Below are 14,451 nucleotides of genomic sequence, written 5' to 3' on the forward strand. Positions count from 1 at the left end.
CAAGGGTGATAATTGAACTGGTTACTGTTCAGGGCACCTAATGCTAAATTTTTCTGAGACTCTATAAGAAACTAATCAGAACATGCCTCAGGATGATCTATGTGAGGCGTGGTGGAGGAAGTGTTGAGTCCCATGCTCCATTTGTCAATGACACCCCAAAGGTAATAAACCCCTCCTATTTCTTGATACTGCACACTGTTGCAGCAGAGATGCCCCACCTCGGTGCAAGACAGTCATGGAGTCACTGACACCAGAAGCCCTCGGGCTACACTTACGCATGTCTGGTAGATACCACAATAACTGGATCAGAAAGGAAGACCATGAGACTGTGAGACAGGATATACAAGATTTCCACCATACCCACTTAGGGCCTTACAAGTTCTGTGCAACACAGTATGATTTAATGGAATAAGCACCCTCTGAATCAAAAGACTTCGGCTTGGATCACAATTTGGGGAAGTAGCAGAAAAGCATGGAAAATGGGCAAGTGCTTTGTTTTTTTAATGGAGGACAGAAGGTGAGCTGATTTGATTTTACTTCCTGACCATTAGCCTCATCATAATTTCCACTTTCTTTTGGAGGGTCTTGTACTTTTCCCTTCATTTTCAGTCAAGAATGGCGTATTCTATCGTGATATATAATTCCCTAAGTGTGAGAGGCTGTGAGGATATGAGAGAGAGCACTATGCCCTGAGAAGTGTCAAGAATCAGGACACTAAAGTTTTAGGTTCCCTCTGCCACTTGTTAGCTATGTGGTGTTGGTCTAATCCCTTGTCTACTCTGAGCCTCAATGTCTGTTTTTGTAAAAGGGAAGATTTTTTATAGACTCTGCCCTACTGGAGTGAAAAATAAGTCTTGTAACATGGTCGCGAAGGAGAAGAGAAATGGCCCACGCCACCCTTCACGCTCCCCTTCATGCTCAACGTGCAATTCTATAATCTTATTCAGATCCTAAGCCTCTGCATAAATGAGTCTGGCATATTGCCTCCAAGCTCTTTAATGCAGCCCCTTTCAAGAGGAAAAACATTTTCACACATTAAAACAGGAAACGCAAATGAGTCATTCTCTCCCTGGTGACCAGACTGTTTATTCAGTAAACATTTTCTCCCCAGAAGCTCTGTTTAGAGTCCCTGCTGTGAGTTATCATTCCACATCTTATTACATGAAGCCTGAGCAGCTACGACTCTGGACTAATGGGGTTGTAGCCGATCTATTTTGAGGATGGATTCATTAGATGCTAATTACACAAAGAGTGTCCAAGTTAATTCCCACCTCTTCTGTTTGTATATTCCTTGGCCCTAGACAGTAATAGCTAAAATCCATCTATCTCCATGGTGACAGAGGAAACCATAAAGAACCAATAGAGCTTGACTATACTAGGGAGAGAGAATCTGTAAGTGTAAATTGCACTTTAAACAGAGCGAGTGTCAGCTTTCAGAAGAGGAGCTTTGTGCTCAGACTAGGAGAAGATCTATGAGGACACTGGACACTCACCCCAGGGTTTGGTAGCCACTTCTCAGATCCCCAGTAGAGGGTTTGGCAGATAAAAGGCCAGGCAGGAAAAGCAAGTTGTAGGTAGTAAGTTACATCAGAACTAGTTGCTGAAATGCAGGAGGTTTCAGAAAAGGGAGTAAGAAGTGGCTTGGGTAGCATTCACTCATTCAGTCATGATACGCTATATATTGCCTGTTACCTACCAAGTATAATAATCTACACACTGGGGATGAAATAACAAGTAAGACAGACATGCATGCGTGATTCCTGTTCACATGAGGCTTGCGTTCTTTCACAAGATAAAAGCAATGAACAAGCTGGCAAGAAAATACATAAAAACTTATAAACCTCAAAACGTGTTGACAAACATAGGAAAAGGTAGGATACTAAACAGAAGAAGCTACTTTAGTTTGAGCTGTCAGAGAAGACCTCTGTGAAGGAGGACTGACAAGGTGAGACTGAAATACTAAGGGCCAGGACACAACGGGTGTTTTGAGAACTCTGTAGTCAGAGGCAAGAACTCGTGGGAAGGCTTGTAAAGGTGATAGTTCCAAAGTGTTGCTCCCAGCCTATCCTGGACATAGGTCCCTCTCTACCTCACTTTCCTCTGTCAGATGATGCATGTTACTGAGTTTAAGGGAAAATCTAATTATCTCCAAATCGGAAATTATTTTTACTACTGTGCTTTGACAGGTGAGGTAAAGAATCTGGTTTTAACAACATCTAGCGGCAAAAAGATGGTAACACCCTATCACACAATCTCCTCAAATGATCAGCCAAGAGAAGGTTCCAGTCACTCAAGTTTTCTTATCTATATCATGAAGCTGGAAGGGTAGTGGAATCCCTGATGAATCTCTTTGGAAATTAACAGCAGCTACAGGCATCACGGGGTCAGTAGTGCCTGGCAAAGGCCAGTCTTGTCCTTGCTTCTGCAAGCTGAGATGCCAGGGCTGTCATCTGTAGGTGAAACCCAGGGCTGATGTCCCAAAGCAGCTCTGTATGCCTTGATACAATGAGGGGGTTTAGCCATTCTCTCATCATTGCTTCCAGCGACAGTGGACCAACATCTCAAGTTATGATACCCTGATTACTTCAGCTCTCCTACTTTTAGCTGACAATGAAGGGCAGGGGGAACAAAAGGGAAAAGGATCTCAGAAAAATATCAGAATAAGACATATGAAGCTAGATGATGGGTAGGAAGACAATAGCTGGGGGAGAGAATGTCTGGGAAATTCCAGAGAAATAGGCTTGTACCCTTATTGGTTTTCATGAAATTTCTACGGAATGTTATGTTGAGGGTCAGGTTTATTTAAAGGAACATGATAACTACTCATCAAATCCCCAATTTTGGCCACTAGAAATCTCGGTGTCCAATTTCTTTCTTTCTGCATTCTGATTCCTACCCAGCCCTACATCTTGGTTTCAATGTACTAGAAAAAAAATAAGACGTACGAGTGGTTCCAGGAAAAAAAATATTGGCTTTGGAGTCCCCTGACTGGCAAGAAAATGAGACCTTTAAAAAATAAACAAACAAAACCTTCATCACTGGAAAATAGGGAAAATAGCTGTCACATTAAACATGCCAGTCAGTGATGCTGTAGATCAATCCAGGGAGAAAAAAGAAAGGAGAGAAGGAAGTAGAAGGGCTGACTCATGGGTTTCCTTACCAGAAATGTGTTGAAATTTGGTAGGAAGTAAAAGGAAATTTTGACAAATTCTAAAAATATTTCCTAATTTTTGGACAGAGGCTAAAGTTAGAAGCAGGTAATAAAAGATTGGGGAAAATTCTCCACTTGGGGTCTTATCGCCCTGGAATCCACAGGTCTGTGGTCAGGCCTGGATGAACACATCACAGGGAACATCATATGGAGAGCCTCCTGGAGCATGATGAGAGAGAATCTGCCCAGTGTGGAGGACCAATTTCCCAAGTAAGAAGCCTCTTTGTTTGGAAGGCCAATGATCAGAGACCAGGGAGACCAGGGCGTGGCCTGGAAGCAACAGCATCTCTGCAGTTGCAGTTATCTTCAGTATCTTCTTTAAAAACAATAGTATTGGTAAAGGCCTGTGTGCTGGGAAGTCTTTCAACAGTCTTCTTCCTACTACTGCTCAAAAAAAAAAAAAAAGAAAATCACAGGTAAGAAAACTGGAGGCATGTAAGTAGAAGTTGTTTTTTAGATATATTTTTAAGTTCTTTTCATTAGTTGATGGGTTTTGATAATAGTGAGAGAAAAAGAAAAAGGAAGAGGGAAAGAGAGATTCTTGATATCAAGAACAAGATAATAAAGTGAAAGGAAACTCCCCACGCCACTTTAGACAGATGCATGTGAGTGATACCAGACACGGGAATGCTACATGGCAGAAATAGAGACCATGAGAAGATACAATGTAGGAAAGCTGGTTTCTTAGTAGAAATTGTTCAATAATTATAGTGGATAAATTTGCTTGAATATACTATGCCCCTACCTTGTTTTTCATCTACCGAAGGCCATTGAATGATTGGAATGGTGTTACAAATTTGTTGTTCAGTCAGGAAGATTAGGGTTTCAAAGGAAAATTCTAAGTGAAGCCCAAGTGATCAGTGAAGGGGTTCAAGGAGAATTCACTAACATTATTTCAGAGCACATAATATTTGACGCACTGCTTTCTCCTTTAAGGAACTTGTAATAGATAGATGATAGACAGAGAGAGAGATGATAGAGATATTTCATACTGCTGTTCAGTAGAGCTTCGTGTAAGAAAGTGGAAGCCACATTATTTATCCTGGCTATGATAGGTTTGAATACAGGCCATGAGAAGTGGAGATTCAGCCCTCTGTGATGGGATGGGGAAACAGAGGTCAGGGAAGCTGATACCATTTCACTCAGCCTATGACATCAAAGCAGGTGGTTCTTCAGAGATTTAAGAAAAACTTCTGCATTGCTTAACCTCTTGGAAGATTCCATCAGTCTACGACAGTGAAGAGAATGCTTCTCTAGGGTTTGCATGGAAGCTGGTTCGAAATTCATAGCTGCCTCCACATCTGCCTGCACCTAAATCCAGAGAACAACCACTTTTCCCTCCTTCCGTCTTCCAAATCACACATGTTTCTCACTGGCAGATCTTAATATGGAAACACTGAGGGAAAAGGATTCCATAAAGTGTAATTTGTGATGCAAAGGAGACTTTAGAAGGGAGTTATGGTGATGCCGAGCACACAACAGCCTATGCAGCATGGGTGTTCATCACAGACTTTTTTATAATGCGGAAAATTGGAAACCATCTAAATTTTCCCAAATGTGAATTAAATAAATAATTTGGATATACAAAAGTATAGTTACTAAAATGATAATAGAGATGTGGGTTGTGTGTGTGTGATGTTCAGGATATATTGTTATCTTAGTTAAGAAGTAGAGTCTTTGACAAGGATTTTCATGCAAGGGGTTTATTTGTAAGGTGATCCGAAGAGACTAATGAAGCCTCAGAAAGGGAGTTGAGAAATGGGACAGGAAAGGGGAAAGGAAGATAATTAAAAATGAGCTATTGAGCAAGTTACTAACCTTGAGCGGTGGGGCTGGTGGCCCCGGAATCTCAGGAAGACAGGGTAGAATTTCCATTTGATTTAACAGAAGGAGAATCAGAACTTGTCCTGTGTTGGAACTGTCCTACCTACCTAGCTAAGGACACTTTCCATTCATCGGCTGTGAGTTACTCAGGTGGCAGAGTCAACGCCCAACACCGCTCCATGCTGCATGGGTGGGCTGCAAATCTGTGATCATTCAGTCAATATTTGTCATTTTAGACCACTAAGATTTGTGTTAAGGCAGTGTCACGAGAGAAATCTAACTGACTCCTACAGCAGACAGTGAATTAATTTGATAAATCTGACTTCAAAAAACAGGTTACTTTCTTTGGTATAGATACACAGGGCCAAAATTTGGACTGAGTAAGTGAGGATTATTAACTATAAAATACTGGCTTACAAAGTGATATGATAACTCTTCCAAGAATTTTGACATTTCTAGTTTAGAAGGTTAATTCCCTTGACTTCTGTGTTTTTTGGTGAAAAAAAATAGTTGTTCCTTTAGCCTTTTTTTCAAATTGTTTTTTAATTAGAACTATATTTGCTGGAGGATTCTAAGTATATTTACAATTAATTTCTTTGGGAAAAGGGTAATTGGGCTTCCAACCATTCATTAACAAAAGACGTGAGCCTGAAAGTTTAAGAAGAATACTGGGAAGGTAGGAAAAGTCCTAAGAACCTTGAAGAATACATAGCTCATTGCAATATGTTCTGTACAACATGCAGGAGACCTGTCTTCCTGTCCCAGATTTTCCACTAATTAGGCTTGAGATATTGAGAAATTCATATTCATTTTCTGATTTTAATATTTTCAATTGTGTAACTGAATGAGTAGGACAGAGCTGTGGATTTTACCGTGCAGTTTATTGGTGACTTGGACATATCCATTTCAGAGAGGAAGTGAAGAAGGGGGAATTGAATTGAAGAGCAAAACTTCTGAAACATCCACTCTTAATTCACCTGGATAAAAATCTATTTTAAAGTATTTTTATATTGAAACTGTAGGTAAATTAATGAGAACTCTATATTTTAAGTCCATTAACCTAAACAACTTAAAACGTCTTTCTACACTCGAATCCTCATAGACCCCAGTAAAGCTGGAATAAAATTATGAGTTTGAAGGTGAAAATTATTTTTTTGCTCCTTCCTTTTAATTTCAGTTTAAATTTCATTTTGAGTAAACGGGAGATCTTTATCCTTACGGTAGTCTTTCTCTTTTGTTCCATCTTTTGCTTTAGGTCTGTGATAACCCTTCTTCCTGTTTATTATGTCAAGAGCACACTCCAGAGATGATGTAGATGTATTATTGTTTTAGAAAAGTCTGTAAACAATTGCAATCTACAATTTATGCCATACCTTAAATGATAATAACTGTGATTCATTTTAGAAATGGCTGTTATAATCGAACCATTAAAACTCCATAATAAACTACTATTCACAACCATTAAACTGAAACAGTACATGTTTTGAGCATTTTTTTTAATAGTGAGAATTCTTCTGTTAGCTCTTTGCTTTGTCAAAAAAATATTAAGCTTCTTGGTGACAGGTTCCAACAGAAACCAGTTCCTCTAAGGTCATAGTTTAATCAAACATTTGTTAATGAAAATTAATGAAAGAAATATAACTTTCTTAATTCAAAATTATTATTGAAGACATAACAAATGTATAAAAATGCGAACTATTATTTAAGGCAAATTGACCAAAGAAGATCAGGCCAAAAAATTTCAATCAAGCAATTCAAGGAAGAGTCCTGACCTACCAGAAGAAATACAACTTACACATGCGTGGAACAATTCAAGACTAAACCAGGAGACCGAATTAATCCCCCCTTCATTGACAATTTTCCACTTAACCTTGGAAAAACACTTAATGTTTCTGGGTCCCAGGCCTCTCATCTATAAACTGAGCTGGTTGGACCACCTATTCTATGAGACACTTCTAAATCTAAAGGCATCTAGATATAATGGGCATGTGATGAGATAGTTATGATATTAATACAAATACGATATTTACTTCAGCCTCAACACTGAACTCAAATCTTATCATGTTCATGTCGTGTCAAGAATTCCTTTAATATGTCTCTGTGACTTTCAGCATCCAGTCCCCACTCATCACTCCACATGTCCACCGTCCCGTATAGCTGGAGGGATTTAAGAAAGGGGATCTTTGTGTTTGGATACCAACTTTTTTAAGAGCCATGAATGCAATGAATAGGTCCCTTATATTCTATAATCTTCCATTCTATCATCTGAATACTGGGGAAAATCATGCCCTGTTTGAAGCTTTTCATAAAAAATAAAATAGATAATATAAAATTATGGTATAGGTGCATGATACAGGTGCTCAATGAATAATAGCTGTTTATGATACATTACAAGGTTAATAGTACAACAAACTTTAGCACTGCATACATGTTTTTATTCTTATTACAGTCATTGAAGTTATTTAATTGTTTAGCGATAATATTTGACAAGGTGCATTGTCTGAAGTTGATAAAACACAAAGTTCGCAAATGAGAAATTTATTACTCATGGAATTATGAAGGGCAAAAACACAGTTAGAAACAATTTGATCAAGGACTCCTCTGCTGCCTGCAATAATTTATTCATCGTTCATCTTTGCATCATTCTATTCCTCGGCTTTGTCTTCTCCTACTGCTTTAGCCACTTGGTAGGGACTTGACCACCTCCAGCTTCCAGGTTCAAGTTTTAAGCTTCATAGCTAGAAAGGAATGAAGCTTCTTAGACCTAGGTGCAATTGGAATAATTCTGGAGAAGAACTCAGATTAACCATGCTTTGGTCATATATCCATCCCTCAAACCAATCATTGTGCCCAAGGAGTAGAAATGCTGATTAGCCAAGCTGGAACCTCAAGCCCACTTGCCATCCTTCAACCTAGTGCTGTAGTCGGAGAAGCAGGGAATCTCTTATTTTGTATACATTGAGGATACTGGTTTGTATTCACTCTCAAAAATGAAATTGGTACAGATAAGGCATTAAACGAATGATCATCAGCCCAGAAGTATTTCCATGGAGTCCACAGGCTTGTTCAAAAATAAGCAACCTATATCTAGATAGTTTCAAAACCACTCCTCACAGATGTTTATTGCTGTATCATACCCATCCCTAAAGACCAATTCTGATTCATTTTCCAGAAAACTAGACTGTGGTTATCTTTAGCCCTTTGCAGATGGTACTGATGGATTGGGAATAGAAGCTGATCATTTCAGTGGGGAGCATGGCACCCTGGCTCTATGATCCTAGTCCTAGGATTACACATCCTTCACCATAGAAATTGGGGTCATTTCCTCTTTCTGACTCTTGGTTTCCAAATCTACAGAATGAGAAGACTCCAGCACAGGATCAATCTAACCCTATTCGCTCTAAATTTACCAACATATTTGTTGTGTGAATCAAAGAAAGGTATCAGAACTTTCCATTAACATGTATTTTTCTGTCATTACCTTTTTCTATATTGTGACATCTATTTTCTCTCTCTGTTTTTAAAAATTTTAAGTAGATATCTTCTTTAAAAATGAGCCCAGGGGCCAGCCCAGTGGCTTAGTGTTAAGTTTGTGCACTCTGCTTTGGTGGCTCGGGGTTTGCTGGTTGGGATCCTGGGCGGGAGCATACACACAGCTCATCAAGCCATGTTGTGGTGGCGTCCCACATAGAAGAACTAGAAGGACTTACAACTAGGATGTACAACTATGTATTGGGGCTTTAGGGAAGGAAAAAAGAAAAATGAGCCCGATACATAAGCCACTATGAAGCCATCATCAATTATAAATGTTTCCTTGGGAAGACTTTCAATTTTTTTCTGAACTCCTGGACTTTGTGTGGAATAAATCCACACACTTTCTCTTCAGGCTTTATTAATTTGCTGTTTACATCCTTGCTTCTTTTCTCTCCTTGCCCTATCGTCTCTTAGAATGGTCTTTAAATGTTTAATCTTATAGTAATAATCCTGGTTTCCACTATCCTCATAGAATTCAGATTTCACAAAGCCGTGTACATAGGGTTGTTAGAGGTCTTGTGTTTCTACTCTAAATGGATACCTGAAATATCAACCCAAAGTGTATATTCCATATCTGTATTTTTATAGGATACTTTTTTCATTAGGAAGAGTTCATAAAAGTATTTAAGAATCTGAGGACTACTCAAGCAGAAGCTGGGGCATGTTCCTGTTTATAGATACCCTAACTCTCCTCTGGTCACATCTGTGCTCAGAGAAAAACATTCATGAAATCAGAGAGAGGCAGAGAGACACACAGAGAGAAAGATTGTAATATGAAGATGGTGATTTTCTGTTTACTTTTTCTTTACTGCCACTAAAATTTAAATTTCTCCTGGAAACAGAGACTGTGCCTGATTTATTCATGATAATTTCTCCAGAGCCTAACAGAGCCAGGCACATAGGGGACACTCAACAAATAAATATTGGAAGAGAGAAAACGTAGTGCCACTTTTCAGTAGATGCTGAGGTACAAGGGTGATAGTGTTTTCCTATAGTCAAATATTTAACTGTCATCTACTAGGCATTTTCTATAGAGCTCAGCACTGTGAAGACAAGAAACAGCATCGATTTCTAGGAACTAGAAAATCTACTGGAAAGATTAGAGGTTTTAACGACAATTCTATGTAATTTATTTTACTATGTGCCTCTTTACTAAGAGTCCCTCGTCTTTGACCCATGCTGGCCCCAGAATATAGGAGTGAGGGCTTCTCCATCCCTTCCACCTGCTAATTGGCTAGTGTACTAACAACTGTCCTGGAACATCATGGGAAGCTTCCCCCATAGGGTGGCCAAACTACTTGGCCTGTGAGAACCAGAAGCACTTGGATGCCATTGCTTTCACTCATATCATCATCCTCATCCTCATCCTCATTCTCGTTCTCATTGTTAGGACAATAGCAATAATAATAGCTAACATTTTTCAAATGTTTACTCTGTGCCAGGTACTGGTGGAGTAGCTTCATTTCATTCCACGTGGCCCTTTGAGATAGTTACTATCATGTCCTGAATGGGAAAAAAACAAACAAACAAAAGTGATGAGCTTACAGGGAGACTGAGCACATTGCTTAAGGTCACATGGCCAGAAAGAGAAGAATGGAATTGAGAACCCACACCTTGATTTTAAAATGATCTGCTGTGCTGCCCTGGAATAGCTACAGTGATGTTTGCCATTTAGTGGATAGTCACTGTGTGCCAGGCCCTCCTCTGCTTGTCGTCTTGTTCAGTCCTGATAAGAACCCTGCAGGGCAAGTATTTGTATTACCCTTTACAAATGGGTAAGCAGAGGCACATGGAAGGAGGATGAATAGCACCCCCAAACCCAAATAGCTGCCTAGTGGAGGAAGGGGGTTGATGACTCTGGACAGGGTGACTTTCACACTCTGCTATGCAACTTCCTAATCAAATCATACTACAACGTGTTTAAGTTATGGCGACTGCCTACTCTATGCCCAGTTTACATGCATTGTTCCATTCAATCCTCATAAGATCCCTATGTTTTGGGGGTTTGCTATTCCCATTTTACATGTGAGTAAAGTGGAGGCACAGAGATGTTACAAAGCTCACATAAGGTTGCAGAATTATCAAGTGGCAGAACTTGGGTTTGAACCTAAGCAATCTGACTCCAGAAACTAAGCTAGCAACTACTGTGCTAACCCATCTCTTGGATCTGAAGGATGGGAGGATAGATATCAGTACTCAGGAAGGGTGAATGGATCCACTGATATGATAAACACCCCTGTGAAGAGGTCACATGCTGTTGGGGTACTTGGCCAGAGTCACCGTCTAAAACATATTTTGCACTTAAACCATACTCTTGGAGAGCTGCTTCTTAAAGTGTCCTGTCCTGGACTGCTCTGGGATAGCTCACATTCCAATAGCCAGACTGCTGGATCTAGCACTTTCTGTGCCTGTTCCTTCCCCATGAATTCCTACTTAGACTTTGATCCTTCCTTGAAGAAGAGTCTTACCCAAAACAGCCCCCCTTACATGTTTTATCTCCTACAATGGCCCGTAAGGAGCTTGTCAACAAGAAGCCTCTGGATTTATGATGTTCTCCATTCTTCCCTCCCTCCTCTACCTTTCTTTTTTCTTCCCCTCTAATTCTTCCTGGAAAATAAAGACAGTCTGGTCTTTAGAAATAGAAATGGAATAGATGATGATGTCCCCCTACCCTGGTTTTCTTTCCTTCCTAGTGAGAGACTCTGTCTCAATACAGATGACTTCTTTAGAGCGTGAAGCAGGACACAGACACACACACTCACACACACATATGCACATGCACAGACTAAGCTTTCATTTGGTTCTACAGAAAGTTTTATATTGCTTTAAACCATTTCTCTCTTTCTCAAATTCATTGTGTGACATCAAAAAGAAGCATCATTATCTTCATTCCATTCCTGGAATCTGAGATTCACAATAGTTAATGGTAATTTTCTCAGTGATGCAGAAGGCAGGTGGCTCATTTGAGATCAGTAGCTGGAATTTCCTATGCCAGGTCTGATGTCCTTCACGCTGCACCAAGCCACCTTGTGAGCAATTCAGGACAACACGGAAACCGGAGAAATGCACTCCTTCCATGATGCCAGTGTCCATATAGCACCTACTCTATAATTTATTGTACCTATAATTATTTATATCTATGCTATCAGGAAGATTTTAAATCAAGGTCTAGAAAATTGCTTTCTCATTGTAGAAACTGCTTCTGTGTTTAAATTTTAACAAACTCAAATTATAACATTTTTTTATTTTTTGTTTTTCAACCAAGATGATTTAACATAGTAGGCACAGATGTATTCAAATCAAACTATTTCTATTCTTCTTATAAAGTTGGCAAATATTTTAATAAGGCATGAAGGGTAAACCGAACCATAACAGAGTGAAGAATTAATTTGCTAGTAACCATGTCAATTTTATCGACCTGTGTATTTGAATGAGGGTGGGAAATGCCTTTCAGAGAGAGACATGTGTACTATATAAATCTCTAGTTGAATTACAATTATCACTATAAAATGGGGCAGGCTTAAAAAATTTGGAATAATAAAATGTGTTAGCAGAACTGACTTCCTTGATATCAGTGATAGAGTGTGAAACAGCCAATGAGAGCAAAAGGAAATCTTGTTTTATGGACACTTCCCAAAGTGTATCTGTATTAACTGCATTTTATATCAGATTAACCAAATCCCATTTTCAGATCATCTGCTGAGTTGCTGTTTTGAGTGTTTCCTAAAGTGGGAACTTTCAAGGTATAGCAAAAAAGGGACACTAACATAAAAATTCAAGAATAAAATGTATTCCAAGTCAACTGTTTATGTGAATTACTGATTCTTCTGTGCTTTTCTAAAATGATCAGTATTTGCATCAAGGAGGGATGAGTGATAGGAGAGAGTAAATCTCAACAGGGGTAGTATTTCTGATCCTGCCAAACATGTACATTCAACAGAAAATATGCTGTTTATAAATGATTGGCAGTATGTGATGGGAAAAACATTGCTACGAGCATGCTCTTCCAATGTGTATGTTTTGTTTTTCCCAAGATCACATAAACTGAACTAAATGTTTTCAAGGCTATTTGAATGTATGCCATCTGAATGTCCTGACTTTGGATGATGGTGGAGTTTTTCTCAAAAAAAAAAACTGGTTACTTTATTGAGATCTACTGGTTCAGCTGGTGTTCATGTGGACGTATCCCTTACAGGTGTGACTAACTGGGCGTCACACTTCCGTGGTCATGCTGGGCCGAATCCCACCAGATTGCCCTTTTAACACGTCTTTCTGATGGCCATGATCACAATGACTCTTTGGCTTGCTTTTCACATGGTAGCTGTTCATTGGTTGGACAGGATGTTTCATTCCTGAGGTACAAATACTGCAATGCTCTTAAGAATAAACATTTTCTCAAGAAATGGATAAACTTCTCCCCTTTGCAATGTGATGACTTCTATTAATGGATTATAGGCCAGTTCATTTTCTTAGGCGTGTAATACAGTAAACCATGGACCAGAATTGCATCCTTCCTTGAATCTGTGAACTGTTTAGCCATTACGTAGTGGATGTAATTGGTATGTGCAGACAGGGACGTGGACTCAGGAAAATATTTTATATCAGAATCTTTTTCTCCCGTGTATCCAAACATTAATACACATGTTTCTCTCATTCTTTATCCTCTATTCAATAATTGCTCTCCATTCTCCATTGATTTCGGAGCAGTTTTTAATTAAAAGTTGATCATAAAATACAAATTCATAATTTAAATATAATTGTTCGTATTGCACACAATATTTACCTGTCATCTATTATATATGCATTTCAGAATGTTTTGGGTGACTTTTTAAAGGAATAAATGCAGTTTATTGCTTTTGGTTTTACAATTTCCAAAGGACATAATACAAAATTAAAGTTTACAGATGCTTTAACATCTTTCTGAATGTCCTAGATCTTAGCCTTAATGTCGACATCTATGGCTTTATCAAGCTTGAAATAGGTATAATTGAAAGGGTATTTTGTTACTTGTACTTCTCCAAATATGCCATTCCCTGAATTTATTTTCTCTCTCTGTTTATCTTTCTCCTTCTCCTCCCCCTTCTCTCTATTCCCCTCTCTTCCTCTCTCCTTCTCTCTCTCTCTCTGATATTATAATAAGCGTACATTTAGAAGAGTTTTAAGACTTTCTTATATGTCTTCTTTTTATCATGACATGGATCTTTAAAGCATTGATTGTCTTGCTTTGTAAAACAAATGATAATCCAGATCTACTTTCACATGTCCAGGAGTGAAGAACTCGCTTCTAATGAGAGTGGCCAATTTAATCTTTGGAAGCTCTGAAAATAAATTTTTAAATATATCATATTATTTTGACCCATCACAGATCATACTAATTTACAGAAATAATAAATGTTAGAAACCAGGAGCACATAATAAGTTGATGAATCTTTAATCTTTCCAATTGAAAATCAAGGAGTCTAACATTTCTTCCTTTACATATAAGCATTTTTCTTTCCTTAATGCTTAAATAAATACCAGAGTCCATTACTCTAATCAATTACACAATCTGTTATTTCTTTTGTCCTGCTTATAAAGTAAAGGGAAGCAAAGGTTATTTCACAATTGGCTTTTCTTTGCTTGTTTCCTTGACAGCTGTAAAATTCTGTCTTTTGAAGTGTGGTGCTAGCTGGGTTGGGATGTATGATTTAGGTTGCATAATTTCATAATAAAAATTACTCCACTTGTCGATGTACAGTCAGTGTTACTGGGATCCAGTCTCCAGCAATGACTGCATGTTTTGGACCTGAATGATCTACATGTACTTTTCTCTTATGCAAATCCAGCTAAGAAAAATGTCTTTTAAAATTTCTAAAGTAGTCAGCATACTTTTCTGGTTTCTA

The sequence above is a fragment of the Equus quagga genome, chromosome 16 (genome assembly GCF_021613505.1).
Source record: "Equus quagga isolate Etosha38 chromosome 16, UCLA_HA_Equagga_1.0, whole genome shotgun sequence".
NCBI classification, from domain to species: Eukaryota; Metazoa; Chordata; class Mammalia; order Perissodactyla; family Equidae; genus Equus; species Equus quagga.